The sequence below is a fragment of the Hippopotamus amphibius genome, chromosome 8, assembly GCF_030028045.1.
Source record: "Hippopotamus amphibius kiboko isolate mHipAmp2 chromosome 8, mHipAmp2.hap2, whole genome shotgun sequence".
NCBI lineage: Eukaryota > Metazoa > Chordata > Mammalia > Artiodactyla > Hippopotamidae > Hippopotamus > Hippopotamus amphibius.
The window spans coordinates 9,967,736-9,989,328 of record NC_080193.1 but is presented as its reverse complement, the minus strand read 5'-3'; the positions used below and the strand labels follow the sequence as shown (position 1 = coordinate 9,989,328).

The window sequence follows — 21,593 nt, the reverse complement described above, 5'->3', positions numbered from 1 at the left end:
GACACCCTACCACATCCCATCCTTCCCGGGCCTCACCCCTGACCTCCTCATGGCCTCACAGCCCACCTGAGCAAAATGCATGCTGTGATGGGGGGAGGCACAGGCAGTGTGGGGACGTCGGGGAGCCTCACCCCCAGGAGGCAGTTCCCGAAAACGCTCTTCCAGAAAGATGCTCTTCTAGAAAGAGCATCCCTGCTAAGGCGATGGTGAAAGGGGTGAAGAGGGAGGAGAGGAACATATTCCAGGCAGAAGAAACTGCACGGGCAAAGGTCCAGAGGCGAGGAAGCCTGTCCCGATGGAAACTATAAACTAGAATAAGAGCAGAAGCCCAGAGCGGGCACAGGGGGAGGAAGGACCATGACAGGCAGCTCAGAAGGGCGTCGGGCCAGAGCAGGGCCTCTTTGCTGTGGGGCAGTGGTTCCCAGTGGTTCTGTCCCCAGGGCACACTGGCGACGTCCACAGATGAATTCAGTTGTCATAACTTGCAGAGAGGGTCCTCTGGCATCTGGTGGGTACGGGTCAGGAACGCTGCTAAACATCCTGCGATGCTCAGGACAAAGACCCCACCACAAAGACCTGTCCATCCCCCGGTGTCAGCACTGCTGTGTTGGGAGCCCTGGACCGCCCAAGACAGCAGCAGCCGTGGAAGGTTCTAAGCAGGCGAGGGGCAGGGCAGGCCTGCGCTACGAAGATCGTTCCCCCTGCCCTGAGGTGCAGGGATGTGGTCTGACTTGGGCAGGGCAGCGGGGAGGGAAGAGCCTGGTGGCACCGAGCACCCCAGGGAGGCCGGAGCAGCGCCCCTCCATCCTTGTAGTCTAACCTGGGCTGAGTGGGTAGAGCCGACCCCGGGCCCCCCATCCTGACCCTGCCTGGGGCAGCCCCCCTCCTAAGTGGCCTAAAATAAACTCGGTGTGGAGAATGGAAATGTCACTTTGGCCAACGGGGGAATCTTTCTCTGAGATTGGATTTAAACTACATTATACAAGCAATTTCATGGGCACTTAGCGCCGCTCGGAGAGTCCCGCAAAAAAGGGACCAGCTCTTCATTTACCAGCCATAAATCAGCAGTTGCTATAATGAGCACAAAAATGTCACTTTTATGCAATTTTACAGATGAACAAAACTGGTGAAATTAACTGTGGTAACCTACTACAGTCAGCAAAAGCGGCTGCCGGGGGAAAAAAATTATATCTGTATGTATTTTTGTTCCTCTTAAACTCTCTTCCCAAGCAAGTTTCTGCCATTGTGGTGTGAAAACTCATTTGTCCTCACCATTATACTTTCATTTGGAGTTTATCTTGAGTATCCAATGAGCCACCAACTGTGAAAATGATTAAATCTACAAAATCTATCTAATGGATGGAATAAATTAGGTGTTTAAAACCTTAAGAAGAAGAAGAAGAAGAAAAGAGCAATGCCTGTTACTAGTTCCCATTCATTGAAAGAAGCCCCCCCCCCACCCCCCCGTCTGGCCCCCCTGCTGGTCAGCAGGGCTCAGCCAGCGTGGGTTGGTCCCTCCGGTCTGCTGGAGCCAATGGTGCTGTCCTGTGGTGAGTGTTTCATATGTGCGAGGCTCCACGCCTACAGCTTTGCTCCACGCCTCTTGTTTGGAGCACCTGACAGCTCTGAGAAGTGGGAGGTGGTCCCATTTTACAGATAAGGAAGCAGACAAGTTGTGGCATTCGGCAGGCGACCTCCAAGATCTGTCCCCGACCCCAGTGCTTCTCACCTCCTGGTATTCACCCCCTTCCATCCCAAATGGGGCTGGCCTGTGTGACCTGTGAGATACGGTGGAAGTGAAGGAGGGTGACTTCCAGGACAGGGTCACAAAAGGCTCTGTGGCCTCCTCCCCTCTTGGATCCCTTGTTCTGGGGAAGCAGCTGCCTGTGAGGATGCTGGAGCACCCTGGGGGGAGGCCCCTATAGAGACACCCCCGGCAGCCACACGCGCCTTCTCGGAGACGGGTCCTCCAGGCCCGGTCAAGCCTTCAGAGCACTGCCGCCCCTGCCAACATCTGCCTGCGGCCTCACCAGAGACACGGAGCTCCTGTGCTCCTGGTCCACGGAAACCGTGCGCGATGCTACGTGATCACTGATGTTTGAAGCCACTAAGTTTGCAGTAACTTGCTACACATCAGTGGGTAACTAATCCAGGCCCCCATGTTATAGAGGAAGAAATGGGAGCTCAGGGCCGGGAACACACGGCCAGGGAGGGGCAGAGCTGGGATTTGGACTCTGTCCACCTTCCACATCATTGTCACCCGGCCTGCACCCCAAGGCAGGCCCTGGCTGACGCCAGGAGACTCAGGAGGCCCCCCCCCCCCTTCTTTCATAGAATTAGGAGGCAGACAGTGCTGAGGAGGGACCACAGAGTCAGTCTGGAGGCTCAGAGAGGCAGGAAGTGACCCATCAGAGGACACACAGCTCTCACGGCGGCCCTCGGCAGGCCTCCCCCGACGGTGCTCGCCTTCGGGTGGGCATGGACCAGAGCCACCCCATTACAAACCTCGTCTGACCGTGGCACCCCGTGAGCCTTTGCATCTGCAGCCTCTACGTCACACCTGGCTCCTGAAGGGCTTTCTCCTGAGCCAACCCGGGGGGCCTCAAACCCAGCCTTTCCTACCGGAGTACAGTGGCCGTGGCTTGGGGGTCTCTGGCCACGCGGGCCAGGCTGGGTCCCCTGAGCCCCACTTGGTGAAGGCCCCAGACCTTCCCCTGGAGGTGGGCCCAGCCGCCAGTGTTCAGTGTAATGGCACAGCCCCGTTTTGGCAAATGTCATGACACAAAAAAAAAGCCTCACATGAAGGCACCAGCCAAGCCAGCTGTCTGCGACCAGCTTCCATGCAGGGGCAAGGACGGGGGCCAGCGCTCACAGGGTTAATGGGCAGAGGAGGGGACCCGGGGCCCACCTCCCCTGGTTCCTGGAGCTGGGCCAGGGGACCCCAGCAGGGGTTCCACCAGCACCCGGTGCCTCGCCGCAGGCACCACGGCAGATTCTGCCTGCCCCGGGCTGGTCCTGTGTCCCCGCAGACCGGGCTCCCTGAGCTGGCTTGTTCACTGCTGCCCCCACTGCCCACAGGACATGGAGGAGGAGCTCAGGAATGTCGTGTTGAACAAATGACCGGTCCGTGGCCAGAAGGGCCCGTCCAGCCTGAGAGCCCCTGTGCACCGCCGGTCACGACACTTGGGAGAGTTGGTGCTGGAGGAATGAAGCCAGAGAAAAGCCCTGTGGAGCGAAGCCTCCCCCCAGGCCCGCATCCCCCGAATGTTCCCTGAGGCCTCCTGTGTGCAGGCACCGTCCTGGGCTTGGGGACAAGCAGCCGTCAAAGCAAACCCAAGTCCCTGCCCCCAGCAGCTGACGTCTAGGGAGACCGACAATAACGTGTGACGTGTCAGGCAGCGACAGGCCTTGTGAACAAGGAGAGAGCAGGTGTCGTAGCTTTAAAACATGCCCACAGTTCTTTGGCATCCCTCCCACAAACAGCGGAGCCTAATCTTCCTGTACTTAAACATGAACTAACTAAGCAGCTCGGGTTCACTGAATGGAACGTGGCAGAAGTGGCGCTGGTGACTGTCGTGGCTCAGTCCTAAAGGCGTGTAACTTCCACCTGGAGATCCAGGTGGGTCTGTCTCTCAGCAATTCCGTCCCGGGAATCATGTCCATCCCAGCCATCACGTCCTGGGAAGCCCGGGCCACGTGGGGAGGCCACGTGTGGGTGTGTCCGCCGACAGCCAGCACCCACCACCTGATGTGTGAAGGAGCAGGCCTTCCGAAGATTCCAGCCCCAGCCTGGGTCTTCCATGAGGGCCGCCTCCCCCCAGACCCGTTCGCAGTGACATCACAGAGCAGATACACCACCCCATGGTGCCCTGCCTCGAGTCCAGAGCATAGGACACCGCTGTGTGAGGCCACTGAGCTTTGGGGGGATGGGTTACCCAGCCAGAGGAACCAGGGCAGCAGGGCGTGGGGGGGTGGAGAAGGACGGGATGGAGGGGCACCTGGACTGGACACGGAGGTCCGCGCAGAGGTGAGGGGGTGAGCCGCGTGCACGTCTGACGGCAGCAGGGGCTGAGGGGAGTGGACGGGCGTGCCTGCGACAGTGGCGCTGGCAGGGGACAGCCACAGGAGGTGGACTGGAGAGGCGGGGGGCGCACAGAGCAAACAGGCCGGGCCTCGGCCACTGCGAGGACCCGGAGTTTGTTCCACGTGGGAGGGTTGGGAGCAGAGGAGGGATGCGACTTGATGTGGGCTTTAACGGCACCCCTCCGGCTATGGGGTGAGAAACAGGAAGAAGTCATCCCGGGAGCAGCCTGACTGTCCCCATGAGACAGAGCATCCAGGAGGTCCCCGCTGGGCACGAACGCTTAGGTGTTGGAGGCTCTGACGATGCGGGGAAGCGGGCACAGTACAGGGATGTGGAACGAGGTCACAAAGCGGGCTGGTTGTCTCCCTCCTTCCCTCTCAAAGAGGGCTGAACCAACGCTTGAAGGAAAAAAGCCCTGGATGCCAACAGTGGCTAGCCTGGGAAGGAGGCATTTTATTTCTCCTCCATGCTTTTCTGTAATGGCCAGTGGCCAGCCACACCTGAGCGTGACTTTGGCTGGGGCGCGAGGCGGGGACAGGCTCCCATTCCTCCCAGGGTCCTGCCCTCGATGTCTGCTTCAGAGCATCCTCTACTGCCCTTGGCCTTGAGCAGCCCGAGGCTCCCTGGATCCCTGTGTCATAGGGCAGCGTCTGCACCTGCGCAGAGCACAGAGGGTGGTCAGCAGCCTTTTGAAGGCATCACGATCAAATCCTGGCTCTGCCACACACTAGCTGTGTGGCCCTAGGCAGGCCACTGCCCCTCTCTGAGCCTCAGTTTTCTCTTGTGTAAAATGCGGACGATACTGCTGCTGCTGACCTTGGAGAGTTTTGTGAGGCTGTAAAGGGCGCCTGCCTTCCGGGGGTGCCGAGGTCCCTGGTGATGAGTACACTAAAGCCCCTGCACTGTCTCCAGGCCCCCGGCTGCCTTGCCTCTCTCTGTAAAACCCTCCCGTGAGCCCCAGTTTGCGTGAAGTCTGAGCTGCTCAGGGTGGCACCCAGGCCACCTGGCCCTGACCTCCTCGCAGCCCCTGCTCCCCACAGGCCCCTGGACGCCTGCGCGGTGTCCCCGGGCCTCCTCGACACGCTGACCGCCCCTCTGTGGAGTGTTGCCTCTGGGCCCAGCACCGCCCCAAACACCCGGGGTCTCGCCCCCTGCCAGCCCTGTGGCGGCCTCGGGCGCTGGGCCCTGGGTTTCAAAAGAGGACGTCAGACATTCAAGGAACAGGGTGTCGGGCAGACATAAGTGCCTGTGTGTTTGTGCAGACTGCAGGCGGCCAGATGGGCTGCGAATGAGCCAGAGGCCCAGGCGGAGCAGGGACGGAGGTGGCTGGGGAAGGCATGCCCTGCCCAAAGGGTCTCTTTTGATGTTTGCTGTTAAAATATGTTTTGGCCTCGCGGCATGTGGAATCTTAGTTCTCTGACCGGGATTGAACCTGCACCCCCTGCACTGGAAGCTCAGAGTCTTAACCACTGGATCGCCAGGGACGTCCCCAGAGGTGTTCTCTTTTGAAAGTGTTCAGACACCAGCAGGACACACCACACACCTGGTGGGCAGGTTGTGGCTTGTGGGCTGCAGTTCGAGACCTCTGGTGGCAGAGAAACAACTTGTGAGCCAGGATTTGAGCCCCTGGTATCTGTGCCCTGGGCTCCTGCTCTTCATCACTGGGCACCGTGGACTCTGTGGCTGGTTCTCTCAGGTTGATGCCGATGGCCCAACACCCTGCTCCTCTAGTCCGTCTGTCTGCCCCACTCCACGCTCCTGGGAGAAGTGCCCCATCTCTGGGTGTCCCCCCCAGTACCTGATCTGGAAGGGTGAATCTGGGGTGGGGTGGACGAGTCCACGCAGTGCCTGGTGCGCAGTAGGCGCCTGGATTATGTGCAGGGAGGATGAAGAAGAGGTGTTGCCTACACCCCCTGGCCTGCTGGCTCTGACCCTCCTGGTCTCAGCCGAGACGCCCCCACTTCCAGGCAGCCTTCCCTGCCTGCCCCGCAGCACTCCCCTGCTGTAGCTGTTGGCTTGTCTCCTGGGCTGGATGTGGAGGCCTTTGAGGACAGGCCCTGCTCTTTCTCAGCACCCTGGTACCTAAAAGAACATGTGGAACCGTGGCGGGTGCCTGGGGAGCACTGCTGCGTGAGTGGTGGTGTGGGGGCCAGTGAATGTCCGAGAGGCTGGAGGGGCAGCCGTCGGCCAGGCCCTGGATCCCACGTGCAGAAACACAGGCGGGCCCCCTTTGCACGGGGCCACCCCTGCTCCCTCCCTCCCTCCCGCCGAGGCCCCCGTGAAAGCCTTGTCGGGGAATCTGAAAGGCTGCCTGCTGGCCGGCGGTGCAGGCGAGCTGTCTCTGCCATGAAGTTAATGTGATGGGCCTTTTACAGGTGTGTTAAATAGACGCAGTTATTAACGAGTATATTAAGCCAATTAAAAGCCGCTCTTTGAGTGGGATTTAATGTTGCTACAGGGAGACACAAGAGCAGGCCTCCGTGGCACCCTGCCTTCCGGAGGCTGGAGGGGGAGCACGGGTGGAGGGGTGGGGGCTCTGCTGCGGGGACTGGGGAGAGGCGAGCAGCTTGGACTCCGGCTGCAGGCAGACTGTGGCCTTTTGACGCCCAGCTCAGCCACTTGCTGGGGGTGACCTTGGGCAGCCACTGGACGTGAGCCTCAGTCTCTCATCTCTAAGGGGCGGAAGGGGTGGCCGAAGTCAGCGTGATACTCTGCAAGGGCAGGCACGTGGTACCTGCCCATCAAGGGTGGAGGTGGGACCGGGGCGGCCATGGCAGGACCCCAGCCCAGGATTCCTGCTCCCGTGCTCTGGGCTTCTCTGCGGGAGCCCAGGCACCTACTGGACGGGCGCCAGGCAGCTTCCCACTGAGCCACTGGATGTCCGGCCCCGCCACCCCAGGTGAAGTTGTTCCCTCCGTGGACCTCAGGCTTTCTGACTGTGAGATGGAGCTGTGGATAACTGTAGCTTTCCCCGAGGCGGGGTGGGAGGACGAAAGGTGTGCGGGACCGGAGCACAGCCGGGTTTAGTGAGTGCCATTTCTTTCTCATGCTGTTGCAGGTTTTGCCTATCGCCTCCTCCCTGAGGCTCAGAAAGCGGACATTATCTGTGCTGAAATGGGGGTGGGGGCGGGGTGTCCAGGACAGAAGGGGTCCCTGGGCGTAGTAGGGCCTGGCCCCAGCCCGCCGGGAGGAGCGGCCCGCATCTGCATTCCCCTTTGCTGCCGACACCCTGCCCTTGGAGGTGGCAGCCTTCTGAATGCTCCATTAGCGTGACACTAATTAGCTGGTGGCACCGGCAGAATCCCTGATGAGGCCGCCCAGGAAGGGGGCAGGGGAAGGCGGCTGGGCCAGGGCGCACGCAGCTGTCCTCTGGCCTCTGCTGGCAGGGAGGCGGGAGGGCAGGGCAGGGCAGGGCGGTTGCCAGCCACCCCGACCTTCCCCCAGCCCCACTGCACTGGTGGCAGCCCCAGGGCCTGGGCGGTCAGACCCAGGTGTGAATCCAGGTGCCCCAGCTACCAGCGGGGGGACCTCAAGGGAGTGACCCCCGTGCCCTGGCCTGTGTTTCCCCTAAGGGGACAGAGTAGGGACTAAATGAGAGGATGCCTGTCGGAAAGCCTGGGGCACCGTGGTGCTCAGAGAAGGCTGGCTCTCTGCCTTCTAGCTCTTTCTGGGCCAGACCAGGCAGTGCAGGGTAGTGGTTATCACAGGGCGCTGCACAAAGGGTCTGCTCATCCTCTAAGTGTGTGTGTACACGTGTGCAAGCTCACACACCTAGGGTCACACACGTGAGCCACATGTGCCCAGGTGTTCAGGGGCGTCCCGCACGTGGAGAGCCCGACAGGTGCTCGCAGGCACGCGGCCCTGTGTCCGCATCCTCCTTCCCCACCTCCGGAGCCCCGCGGTGGCTGGCGGGTCCCTCCCCAGCCCGACTTTCCTGCACCTCACTTTCCCTGACCTGCTGCCTGACTGGACTGTGTCTTTGGGAGCCGACTCCTCAGTCTCTGCCTGGACCTAGTCCCCCCGCCCCACCCTACCCTGGGCTTTGCCTGTGGTCCCCATCTTATCCTTCCTATCCTGAGGAGGATGTTCTCAGAGGATGCGGTCTGCCTTCCACGGCGTTAGTTTCTCGGCCTGCCTAGAACTCCTGTTGGTGTGGTGTTGGGTAGGGCTCCAATGTCATTTATTCCATGCGGATAACCAGTTGTCCCGGCACTGCATGTCCATCCCCAGGGATCTGCAAGGCCCACTTCGTCCTAGACGGAGCTGGAGAGCGTCTGGATCCATTTCTAGATGCTCTGCTCCATCGCCTGGCCCCTTTCCCTTCCGTTAGTCCCATGGCTTCCGCCTTAAGCCATGGCGGTACTGGCCCTCTCCCCCACCCTTGTACCTCTTTGTCAAAAGCATCTTGGCTGTGCTTGGCCCTCTGTTCTTTCCTTATCAATTTCCACGTCAGGTTTTCAAGTTATACACAGGATGGCCAGGGTGTAGAGGCTGGACTGAATTTTTTCCATATTGAATCTCTGCTGATGTACATGACATATGTCTAAGTTTATTTCGGTCTTTAAAAAATGTCATTGAGTAAACTTATGTTTTTCTCCATACAGTCATTCACCTCCTTTGTCAACTTATCTTGGGTTCTTTAATAAACTGTAATGGTTTCAAAACTTAGATAACATGGACAAATCCTAGATAGACACAAACACCCAAAACTGACTTAAGAAGAAACTGAAAATCTGAATAGACTGATAACAGACTGAATTAGTGATCAAAACACCCACAAAGAAAAGCCCAGGCCTAGAAGGCTTCACTGATGAATTCTACTGAACATTTAAAAAAGAATTAATGCCAATTTTCCCATAAATTCTTCTAAAAAAGAGACTAGGAGGGAACACTTGCAAACTAGTTCTGTGAGGCCAGTATTAACCTAATGTCAAAACCAGACAAAGACACAAAATAACTAAGGACGAATATCCCTTGTGAACATGCACTCGGCCCTCTGTACCACAGGTTCTGCATTCATGGATTCAACCGAGGACTTAAAATTCCAAAAAACAAAACTTGAATTTGCTGCACACCAGCAACTATTTTCATAGCATTTACATAGTATTTACAACTATCTACATATCATTTGCATTATATTTACAACTATTTACATAGTATTTACATTGTACTAGGGATAAGTAATCTGGAGATGATTTACAGTACACGCAAGGGAATTCCCTGGCAGTCCAGTGGTTAGGACTCTGCACTTGCACTGCTGAGGGCCCGGGTTCAGTTCCCTGATTAGGGAACTAAGATCCTGCAAGCCACCTGGTGCAACCAAAAAAAAAAACCCAAAACAAACGTATATGCAAGGATGTGCATAGATTATATGCAGATACTCTGCCATTTTATATGAGATTTGAGCACCTGTGCATTTTTGAATCCATGGGGTGGGGGGTCCTAAAGCCAGTCTCCCATGGATACCATGACTGTACATGCAAAAATCAACAAAATACTAGCAAACTGAATCCAGCAATATATAAAAAGCATTGTACACCATGACCAAGTGGGACTTATCCCAGGAATGCAAGGTTGGCTTAACATCCAAAACTCAATGAATGTAACATACCATGTAGATAGAATAAAGGACAGCTATCACATGGTCATCTCAATGGATGCAAGAAAGCATCTGATGTGATCTAAGATCCCTTCATCATAAAATACTCAACAAACTAGGATAGAAGGGATCTTTCTCAACCTGAGAAGGAGTATTTAGGAAAAATGCACAGATTATGTCACATTTAATGGCAAAAGACTGAATGCTTTCCCTCTAAAATCAGGAATAAGATTGCCACTTCTGTTCAACATTGTACTGAAGATTCTAGCCAGGGCACTTAGACAAGAAAAAAAAAAAAAAAAGGGAGATAAGTCATTCACATTAAAAAGCAAGAAGTAAAACGACCTCTATTCATAGATGACATAATCTTACACATAGAAAATCCTGAAATCCACTAAAAAAACTATTTGAATACACAAGTTCAGCCAAGTTTGCAGGCCACAAGATTGATTAACAGAAATCAATTGTATTTCTGTACATTCACAATGAAAATTCAAATATTAAGAAAATGATTCCATTACAAGAGCGTCAAAAAAAAAACCAACTTAGAAGCAAATTTAGTAAAAGAGCAAAAGTTATAATCTGAAAATTTTTTTTTTTAAGAAATTAAAGACGGTTTAAATAAATAGAAAGACATCAGACATTCATGGATTGGAAGACAATGTCAAGATGGTAATATTCCCTAAACTGGTCTACAGATCTAGCACAATCTCTATCAAAATCCCAGATGGCTTCTTTGCAAAAACTGACAATCTCATCCTAAAATTCAAGGGACCCAGAAGAGTCAAAACAATCTTGAAAAAGGACAAAGTTGGAGGAGTCACAATTTCTGATTTCACGACCTACCACTAAAGCTACAGTCATCATGACAGTGTGGTACTGGCAAAGGACAAACATGTACATCAGAAGAACTAAGAATCCAGAAATAAGCCCTCACATTTATGGTCAACTGATTTTTGTCGAGGGTACCAAGACAATTCAATAGAGAAAGATTGGTTTCTTCAACAAATGGTGCTGGAACAAGATACCCACATGCAAAAGAATGAAGTTGGATCTTTCCTCACACCATACACAGAAATGAACTCAGAATGGATCCTAGACCTGAATGTAAGCACTAAGACTAGAAAACTCTTAGACGAAAACATAAAATTTTCGTGACATAGGGTGAAACAAAGCCTTTTTAGATACAACACCAAAAGCACAAATGACAAAAGTTTTTGCTTCATCAAAGTGAAAACTTTTGTACTTCAAAGCACACCATGAAGAAAGTGAAAAAGGCAACTCTAGAATGGGAAAAAATATTTGTGAATCATGAATCTGATAACAGAATTATATCTAGAAAATATAAAGAATGTTTACAATGTAATAAAAAGACGACCCAATTAAAAAATGGGCAAAGAGCAGAATAGACATCTCTTCAAAGAAGATATACAAAGGCCTGTAAGCACATAAAAGGATGCGCAGCATCCTTGACCATCAGGGAAGTGCACATCAAAACCATGTGATACCACTGCACACACACAAGGATGGCTGAAATCAAAAAGACATATGATAAGTTTTGGTAAGATGCTGAGACATTGGAACCCTGGTGGGAATGTAAAATGGTGCAGCTGCTTTGGAAACCAGTTTGGCCGTTCCTCAAAAAAGTAAGTGTAGAATTACCATGTGACCTAGCAATTTCACTCCTAGGTGTATATGCAAGAGAAATGAAAACATACGTCCACACAGAAAATTATACACAAATGTTCATAGCAGCATTATTCGTAATTGCCAAAAATGTGGAGATGACCCAGATGTCCAGCAGCTGATAAACGGATAAATAAAACCTGGCATATCCATACAATGGGATATTATTCACCAATAATAAGGGTGAAGTACTGATGCATGCTACAACATGGATGAACACATTAAGTTAAAAAAAGCCATACATAAAAGGCCACATATTATGTGATATCATTTATATGAAATATCCAAAATAGATAAACCTAGAGAGACAGAAAGTAGCTGAGTGGTTGCCTAGGGCTGTGAGGGGGTATGAGAGGTAGACGGGGAGTGATTGCTATCGGGTGTGGGGTTTCTTTTGGTGGGGATGAGAAAATGGTCTGGAGTTTGATATTGGTGATGGCTGGACAACTCTGTGAATTTATGCTAGCAAGTATTCACTAGTACACTTTGAATGGGCGCGTTGTATAGTACCTGTTACCATACACGTAAAACTGTCCCCGCCCCCAACTGTAATAGTTATCTTTTGTGTAAAATGTATTTTCCGACTCCGCTATAGGTATAGAGCCAGCAAACTACCACCTGCAGGCCAGATGTGGTGTGCAGCCTGCTTTTGTGAATAAAGTTTTATTGGAACCTAGCCATGCACACTCATTTCCATGTGTCTGTGCCAGTTTTCCCACCACAATGCCGCAGAGCTGAGTAGTTCCAATAGATACTGTATGGCCTGCGAGGTCCAAAATGTTGGCTCTTTACAGAAGAAGTTTGCCCACTTCTGCTACAGAGGAATGAAGCTGCATTTGTGTGTTGATGTTGTTTTTAAAAAATTTTTTCCTATTATTCCACTTTTACTTTTTAAAAACTTTTATTGAAAAATAGTTGATTTACAATGTGTTTCAGGTGTACAGCAGACTGATTCAGTTATGCATATGTGCATACACACTCTTTTAGATTCTTTTCTACTACAGGTTATTACAAAATTTCGAGTCTAGTTCCCCGTGCTGTACAGTAGCTCCTTGCTGGTTATCTGTTTTATATATTGTGTGTTGATGTTCTGTCTGCAAATCTTGCTGAATTCTTGTTCTCTTGGGGTTTCTATGTAAACAGTCTCACTTCTTTCTAATCCTTAAAACTTGTTCCTTATTTTCCCCCGTCTTCCTGAGCTGGCCAGGACCTCTGTACAGCGTGGAAAGGCAGTGATTTGGGTCTTCGTCCTCCTCTGATTTTACCAACCCTGGGTTGGTTTGTGGTGGACTGTGGTTGTATCCTCTGTAACACACGAGGGAAGCTGCCTGCCATCCTAGTTTGCTAAGAGCTTATTTTTATTCATTCAGTCGTAAAAGGGGGCTAACTCTGGCCCTGTCCTGGCCGTCACCTCTGAGCCTCCGTCCCCTCCTGGGCTCAGTTCCAAGGTGGGGGCGGCCCTGGACCGTCCCTCTGTCCCCGGGGCCGTGCGCGGCAACAGCTCTGTAATTGAATCTGCCGTGCGGCCAGCGGCGGGTTTTTAATTTTATTGGCATTTTAAATTGCTTTGTTTCTTCCGTATTTTATTAGTGTCAGTGGAAGCAGCTGCACCTGCAGGAATGCTCGCAGGGCTACGGCGTGTGGGGGCAGTGGCGCCAGCCTTTGGGGTCAGGGGTGTTGGACAGGAGTCCGGTGAGCAGGGGTGGGCATCTGGGAGAAGCTTGTCTGTGAAGATGCGAGAGGTGGGCTGGGGACCCTCTTGTCCCTTTGTGGAGACAAGGGGTCCCACCCTCTGGGGCAGATGGGGGCAGGTAAAGGGTTCGCGTCTGCTGCCAGGCCCTGGGGGTTCTCTCCTTTTCTTCTTATTCCCACATCACAGTGGAGGAAACTAAGGCCCAGAGAGGGCCACTCACTTGCCCAGGACCACACACACCTCCCATTCAGGGCACGGCCAGGATTTGACCCCCCGGCCATCTGCTCTCAAAGCCTGTGCCCTGGGGACTCCACCCTCACCTACAGAGGACCAGCCTGAGGCACCCAGGGTCTGGCAGAGCGAGGGTAGACGCTCTCGCCAGTCTCCTGGGGTAGCGCCTCAGCCCCCCCCTTCTTGGATGACAGGTCCCTGAGTACCCCCCGCCCCCCAGACCCCTGCACCAGCCAAGCCCCCAGGCAGCCTCTCTGGGGCCCTCTGCCTGGCCCGTACTTTTAACAGCACGTGACTCAAAGTTTATATATCAAAACCATGATGAGAAAATCAAATATCTGTTAGGGGGATGGTCCTGAGCAGCTGAGGAAAACAGGCTTCTGTCCCAGGGGTGGGCGGGTCCTCTCTGGGACCCAGGGACTCTGCCCAGCTGGGAGTAGCCCAAGATCTTAGGCCTGAGGTAGGGAAGGGGGAATGGACTTTCCCTCCCGCCACATCTTTTTTCCTTTCTCTTTCTCCAGGTCACTTTCTCCGGTCAGCTGGAACAGGCTACGACCGCCAGCCGTCCGGGCTCCTGGATGTACGGCTGCCCGCACCCCCGGCTCCTCCACTTGCCTGACCTCAGGGCCCAGAGAGGGGACGTGCAGCCATTTCTGGTTCTCTGGCCACGTTCCGGGCGCTTGTGGAGGTCAGTCCTCGTGTGGCCCTGTGTAGTCAGGCCACTCTGATCCCAGTTTGCGGGGGCGGGGGCGGGGGGGTCATCAGACCCGGCCACGTCTTCTCCCCACCGGGATTCTGACACTCATCATGGACGGTCAGAGCTGGATGACTTCTCAGGGCCATCTGATCTGACCCCTTGCTTTACAGAAGGGAGAGCGCAGGCCCCAGGAGGCCAACGGACTCATCCAAAGGTCACGCTACTTGCGGCCCGGGCAAGACCTTTCTCCCTTAGTGAGAAACAACACAGCCCGAGGTCTGGTCACGAAGCTCAGGGCCAGCCCTTCCTGTCTTGCTTCCCCCTGCGGGCCACAAGGACAAGAGGGTCAGCCTAGGCCTGAATGCTGAGGAGTCTTGTCCAGGCCTTGACCGGGCAGCAGGGCACCCAATTCAATTTGCTTATCTCCCTTCCTGCCTCCCTCTTTCCTGTGCTCTTCAATTACAAGCAGTGTCAGTGTCTTCTCCAATAAGTACAAAGATGTCAAAGGGTCTGAGTGGGCAGGGAAGCAGGACGTCCTTGGTGGCCCTCCACGTTCTCTAGTTCTGGCCTTGGAGCAGGAAGGAAGGACCAGCCCAGGTCATCATGCCCAGCCCTTGCCTCCAGCCAGCTGGCAGCAGCGGGCAGGGCAGGAAACCCTGGCACCTGGACAGCAGCAATCATAGATCCTCTGGGCCAGCAAGCCCATCCTGGAAGAATATTTTTGCACAGAGATGCGTACATGGACGAAGCTGATGTTCATTACAGCACCGTTCAGAATAGCAAGAGACTAGAAACAACCTAAATGTCCATCAACAGGGAGATGGTTAAAAAACGTTATATTCACCGGTACAATGGTATACAGGGAGGGTGCTCCTTCTGTCAGGTGGGGAATAATCTCCAAGATACACCGGTAAGGAAGAAAGGCAAGGAGCTGAGAAGCATGTCGGGGTGCAAATGTTTTCGTAAGAGGTATTTACTGCCCCTCCTACACGCATGCATTTTTCAGGAGGGTATTTAAGAAACTGCTAATGCTGGTTTCCGCTGGGAAGGAGAGTTATTTTTCACTGTAAATTCTTATGCTTTCTGAATTCTGTGCCACGGACAAGCTATTCAGTGAAGTATCTAATTTTATAAAAGAGAATGTGTTCTCCCTGGAGGCCATGTAAAGGAGGGAAGGGGCGCTGTGCGTGAAAAACATTTTTCCTTGAAACCGAAGGCCCTTCCAGATTATGTCGTTCTTTTTTTTGATGAGGCAGACAAGTATTTCTCTAAACCTCTGTCTCTGAAAGAACACCGCTGGAGGACCTTCAGTTCTGAGGATGTTGATACAACATCTTAGGTCCCCCTTGTCTTTCTGGAAATACCCTCCAGAGGCAAGTAATCAAAACTGAACCAGCAAGATGGAGGAGTAGGAGGACGTGCGCTCGCTCCCTCTTGCAAAAGCACCAGAATTATAACTAACTACTGAACAATCATCAACAGAAAGACACTGGAACTCACCAAAAAAGACACCCCACATCCAGAGACAAAGGAGAAGCGGCAATGAGACGGTAGGAGGGGTGCAATCGCGTTAAAATCAAATCCCATAAATGCTGGGTGGGTGACTCACAAACTGGAGAACAGTTATATTGCAGAAGTCCACCTGCTAAAGTGAGGGTTCTGAGCCCCACATCAGGCTTCCCAACCTGGGAGTCCAGCAGCGGGAGGAGGAATCCCCAGAGAATCAGACCCTGAAAGCCAGCGGGATTTGATTGCAGGACCTCCACAGGACTGTGGAAACAGAGACTCCACTCTTGGAGGACACACAAAAAAATGTGCTCACCAGGACCCAGGGGGAAGGAGCAGTGACCCCATAGGAGACTGAACCAGACCTACCTGCTGGTGTTGGGGGGTTGCCTGTGGAGGTGGGGGGCAGCTGTGGCTCACCGAGGAGATGGGGGCACTGGCAGCAGGGGGTTCTGGGAAGTGCTTATTGGTGTGAGCCCTCCCAGAGTCTGCCATTAGCCCCACCAAAGAGCCTGTGGGCTCCAGCACTAGGTGGCCTCAGGCCAAACAACCAACAAGGTGTGAACACAGCCCCACCCATTAGCAGACAAGCAGATAAAGTTTTACTGAGCTCTGCCCACCAAATCGGATTAAAGCTTTACTGAGCTCCACCCACCCAACCCTACCCACCATCAGTCCCTCCCATCAGGAAGCACACAGGAGGCTCCTAGATAGCTTCCTCCACAAGAGGGCAGACAGCAGTATCAAGCAGTATCAGCACTATTTCGTCTTATGGAACTGAAAACCACAGCTACAGAAAGATAGAGAAAATGAAAAAGCAGAGGACTTTGTACCAGATGAAGGGACAGGATAAAGCCCCAGAAAAACAACTAAATGAAGAGGAGATAGGCACCCTTACAGAAAAAGAATTCAGAATAATGATAGTGAAGATGATCCAGGACTTTGAAAAAAGACTGGATGCAAAGATTGAAAAGTTTACCAAAGACCTAGAAGAATTAAAGAGCAAACAAACAGAGATATGCAACACAATAACTGAAATGAAAAATACACTAGAAGGAACCAATAGCAGATTAACTGAGGCAGAAGGGCGAATAAGTGACCTGGAGGACAGAATGGTGATAACCACTGATGCGGAAAAGAATAGAGAGAAAAGAACGAAAAGAACTGAAGACAGCCTAAGAGACCTCTGGGACAATGTTAAACGCACCAGCATTCGCATTATAGGGGTCCCAGAAGGAGACAAGAGAGAGAAAGGACCTGAGAAAATATTGGAAGAGATTCTGGTTGAAAACTTCCCTAACATGGGAAAGGAAATAGCTACCCAAGTCCAGGAAGTGCAGAGAGTCCCAGGCAGGATAAATCCAAGGAGAAACACGCCAAGACATATAGTAGTCAAGCTGATAAAAATTAAAGACAGAGAAAAGTTATTAAAAGCAACAAGGGAAAAACAATAAATAACATACAAGGGAACTCCCATAAGGTTAACAGCTGATCTCTCAGCAGAAACTCTGCAAGCCAGAAGGGAGTGGCATGATATATTTCAAGTGATGAAAGGGAAGAACCTACAACCAAGAATACTCTACCCAGCAAGGATCTCATTTAGATTCAATGGAGAAATCAAAAGCTTTACAGACAAGCAACAGCTAAGAGAATTCAGCACCACCAAACCAGCCCTACAACAAATGCTAAAGGAACTTTTCTAAGCGGGAAACATAAGAGAAGAAAAGGACCTACAAAAACAACAACAAAACAATTACAAAAATGGTAATAGGAACATACATATCGACAATTACCTTGAATGTAAATGGACTAAATGCACCAACCAGAAGACACAGACTGGCTGAATGGATACAAAAACAAGACCCACATATATGCTGTCTATAAGAGACCCACTTCAGACCTAGGGACACACACAGACTGAAAGTGAGGGGCTGGAAAAAGATATTCCATGCAAATGAAAATCAAAAGAAAGCTGGAGTAGCTATAGTCATATCAGATAAAATAGACTTTAAAATAAAAAATGTTACAAGAGACAAGAAAGGACATTACATAAAGATCAAGGGATCCATCCAAGAAGAGGAGATAACAATTATAAATATATATGTCCCCAATATAGGAGCACCTCAATACATAAGGCAAATGCTAACAACTATGAAAGAGGAAATGCAAGGCAGAAATAGAGACACAGGTGTAGAGAACAAACACACGGACACCAAGTGGGGAAAGCGGGGAGGGTTGGGGCGGGGAATGAATTGGGAGATTGGGACACCACATTGTATACTCTAAATATATGCTGTTTATTGTCTGTTAACTGTATCTCAATAAAAGTTCTTAAAAAAAAAAAAAAAAAAAACTTAACCAGCACAGGGCCTAATCAACATATATGAGAAAAGGGAAAGAAACGCACAATGTAAGTAAATGGTTGGCAAAAAACACTCCCATCAGAAGAATGTGGTCACAGAAGGGATGAAGATTATGGCCAAATATTTCATTGTGAAGGAAACAATGTAGCAAGCAACTGTTTCTATAAAGCAAAAATGCAAAGAGTAGGAGAAAAAATTTATAAAAGAATGAGCACAGAGGGGGAAAAAGGTGGCAGCATAGAAAACAGGATGAAAGGCAAGCAAATGAAAGGGAAATAGTTAGAAAGGCGTATCAGAAGTGGGTACAGAGGGAAGATGGGCAAAAGACAGCCAATGTGTGCTTAACTAGAGCCCCCAAAAGAAGGAAACTGAAATAACACAAGCCTGGAGTCTGCCTGTCGAAAGGCATGGACTGTTCCAGGAAAAACTGACTCTGAAGGGTCAACCCCAAGACACAGGCTAGTAAAGTAATGGCATGAAAGATGTGGAAAGATCAAAAGGAAATATAAAGGAGGAAGGCTCAGGCTTCAACTTCTCCATGGCAACATTCAACATTAGAAAAGAACAGAACGAGGTCTACAGAAATTATCCTCAAGGAAATAAAGTGACCCAGGAATTATTTTTTTGCTCATTCAAGTAGCAAGTTGACAGACCATTCTGAACATGCGGGAATTCCAGGAGTGTTGTTCACAGGAGGCCTTAAGCCGTAGACTAGAAGGCAACTTCAGATGGTGGAAAAATAAAGCGAAAGAACCGGTGATGAACACGGACCCTGTTTATCTAGGAGACTGAGACAGAAAGAACTGTGGGACTGTGGTGATGTAACCAGATGCTAACAACATTACCAGCCCTAGGAGTAAAGTAATGGGATCACTTAAGAAGAGAGGGGATGGGGAAAGAGGGGAACAGTAGTGTAAATACACAGGTGTCCTCATTTTTAATAGCTGGGATCAAAAGATATTTAAAGCTGATGTCAGTTAACAGAGGTTTAAAAGGATGACATAAACGCTGAGAAAATGTAGAGAGAAAAAGGAAATACACTAATTTCATCATTTTGTTCATTTTAGGGTAGATGGAATAGATGCTGTTCCAAAGAAATAGAAAATTAGGGGATTATTTAATGCTACACCACTAGAACAAGGACACCACCCTTCCCTATGATTAGTTGGCACACAAAGCGGAGACCTTAGATCACACAGGGAAAGACTTTTCAAAGCAATTAAAACAAAGCACAGCATGACTGAACTCATACATCTGTTATATCAATAAATGTAAATGGGCTAAACTCTCCTATTAAAAATTTTTTAAAAGGCATTCAGATTGGATCACAAAGCTTAATTCAGCTTTATATTATATGAGTCACAGCTAAACAAAGTAATTCAGAAAGGTTGAAATAAAAGGACTGGCAAAGGTTTCAAGAAAAATGTGAATTAAAAAAGCATCTAAATAGGCAGTTACCATCTTAACAGATAAAATTGAATCCTGGCCAAAAAAGAATTACATACAGCCGAGAAAGATGCAATTTACTATGAAGATTTAAGGTACTAATATCTGTGCATTAAATAACATTGCATCACCATTCATAAGGCCAAAGCTTTAGATGCTACAAGAAGAAACAGACTGGCACACATTAGCAGTAGGCATCTAATTCATCTCTATCCATGACAGGTAAATACGGATACATGAGACCTCGCTAATGTAGTTCATGGAGTAGACATAATTGGTAAACACCAAACTCTGAATCTTGAAAACAAAGCCACATCTTTTCAAATTCCCATAAAAGTCATAAAACTCGCAAAAATAACCAGAGATTATATTGCAAAGAAAACTTCACTAAAGTCCAAGAAAGTAGAAATCATAGCATTCTCTGATTATAATGCAATATAACTAGAAATAACAAAACACAAAAGCATCTACTACCTCGGAGGATAGATGGTACTCGAATAAGCCTGAAGCCAAAGAAGAAATCAAAGTCAAAATTATGAAGTATCTAGAAAAGACTGATAATAAAAATACTACATGTTAGAACCTAAAGGATACAGCTAAAGCAGCGCTCAGAGAATTCATAGCCTTACTCTTCCTTTTTTTCTTGTTTAGCAGTATAAAGATTTAAGCCTCTCAAGAAAATTTTTAAAAAAGGAAAGCAGGAGGAAGATTTTAATAAAGATAAATGTATACACTAATGAATTAGAAACCAGAAAAGGGTAATTACTAATAAATGAATCCTAGAGATGGTTCTTTGGGAAAGGGGGTAGAAGACCTCATTAGCTAACTAACCTAATCAAGAAGGGGTGGGGGGGGGAGCACAAAATACACAATGTAAGAAACAAACGTGAAATAATCACTTAAAAGAATTTAAATGATTTTGTGAAACCTCAGGCAAATAAATTCAAAAATGGGATAAAATGGGTACTTTTCTAGAGAAATATAATTTACCAAACTCATTCAAGAAGAACAATTAGATTAATCATTACAGAAGAAACAGAGAACATTATCTCAGCGCTACCCAGCCCTCCATCCCCCAAATAAATACACTAGCCCAGACTGCTTCATGGAGGCTCAACCAATCTTTAAGGAACACATGATCCATTTTTACTAAAGCTGTTATAAAGCAGAGGGGAAGGCGGAAAGCCTCCATTGTCTTTGTGAAGCAAGTGTAACACTGATAGCAAAACCCAACAAAAACTATTCCAAGGAAAGAAAACTAAAGACAAATCTCGCTGATGAAATGGAGGCAAAACTCCGAAATAAAATAGAAAATCAAGTCCCATGGCATGTTATAATGAAATATTTATCATGAGCAAGTGGGAACCAACCAGGAATGCAAGGATGGTTCAATATTAAGACATCTATATCATTATTCATATTAATAGAGCAAAGAAAAAACCATATGATACATTTCACAGACACTGCAAAGTCATTTGGTAAAGTTCAAATTCCAGTCTTGATTTTTAAAATTCTTTTTTCTTAAAGCTCTTTATTGGAGTTTAACTGCCTTACACTGTCGTGCCAGTTTCTGCTGTACAACAAAGTGAATCAGCTGCATTTATACATATATCCCCATATCCCCCCCTCCTGTGACTCTTTCCCACCCTCCCTATCCTACCCCTGTAAGTTAAAATTCTTAATAAAACAGGAGTAGATCGACACTTATTTAACCCGATGAAATACCTGCCCCTAAACTAGTATTTTACGTATTGAGGAAATCCTAGAAGCTTCTTGTTAAAGTCAGAGACAAAGCAAGAATGTCTATTGTCACCACTATTATTTTTCATTGTTCCAGGGATAGCAGCCAACGCTATTAAATAAGACAAAGAAATCAATGTATAAAACTTGCAAAGTAGGAGGTCAAATTATCACTTACAAATGATTTGATAGTATAACTGGAAAACCTAAGAGACTAAATTGAAAAAGCATTACAAGCAATAAAAGAATTCAGTAAGGTGGCAGGAGTTAATAACCTTTATATAAACAACTTCTATTTATGGAAGAAAAGACTAGCCAAGAAAGGTTAACTTCCCAGAGGAAGGAAACTTTAAAAATGTGCGAGATCTAAATGAAGAAAATACAAAAACATTCCCGAGGGATGCAAAAGAAAGTCTGAACCAACAGAAAGGTATAGATCACGTTATTGGAGGGAAGGACATCATCATAAAAATGTTATTTCTTCCTAAATTAATTTATAAATTGCATGCAATCCCAGCAAAAACCCAAACAGGATTCTGTTCTTACCT

At 49.3% G+C, this 21,593-nt stretch overlaps 1 protein-coding gene across 2 annotated transcripts in view; it reads right to left on the bottom strand.

Annotated features, from left to right (window-relative positions):
* Positions 1 to 21,593, bottom strand: part of FAM222A (family with sequence similarity 222 member A) — a 57,767-nt gene that overhangs the window by 4,636 nt on the left and 31,538 nt on the right. The gene's annotated exons all lie outside the window — the stretch shown is intronic.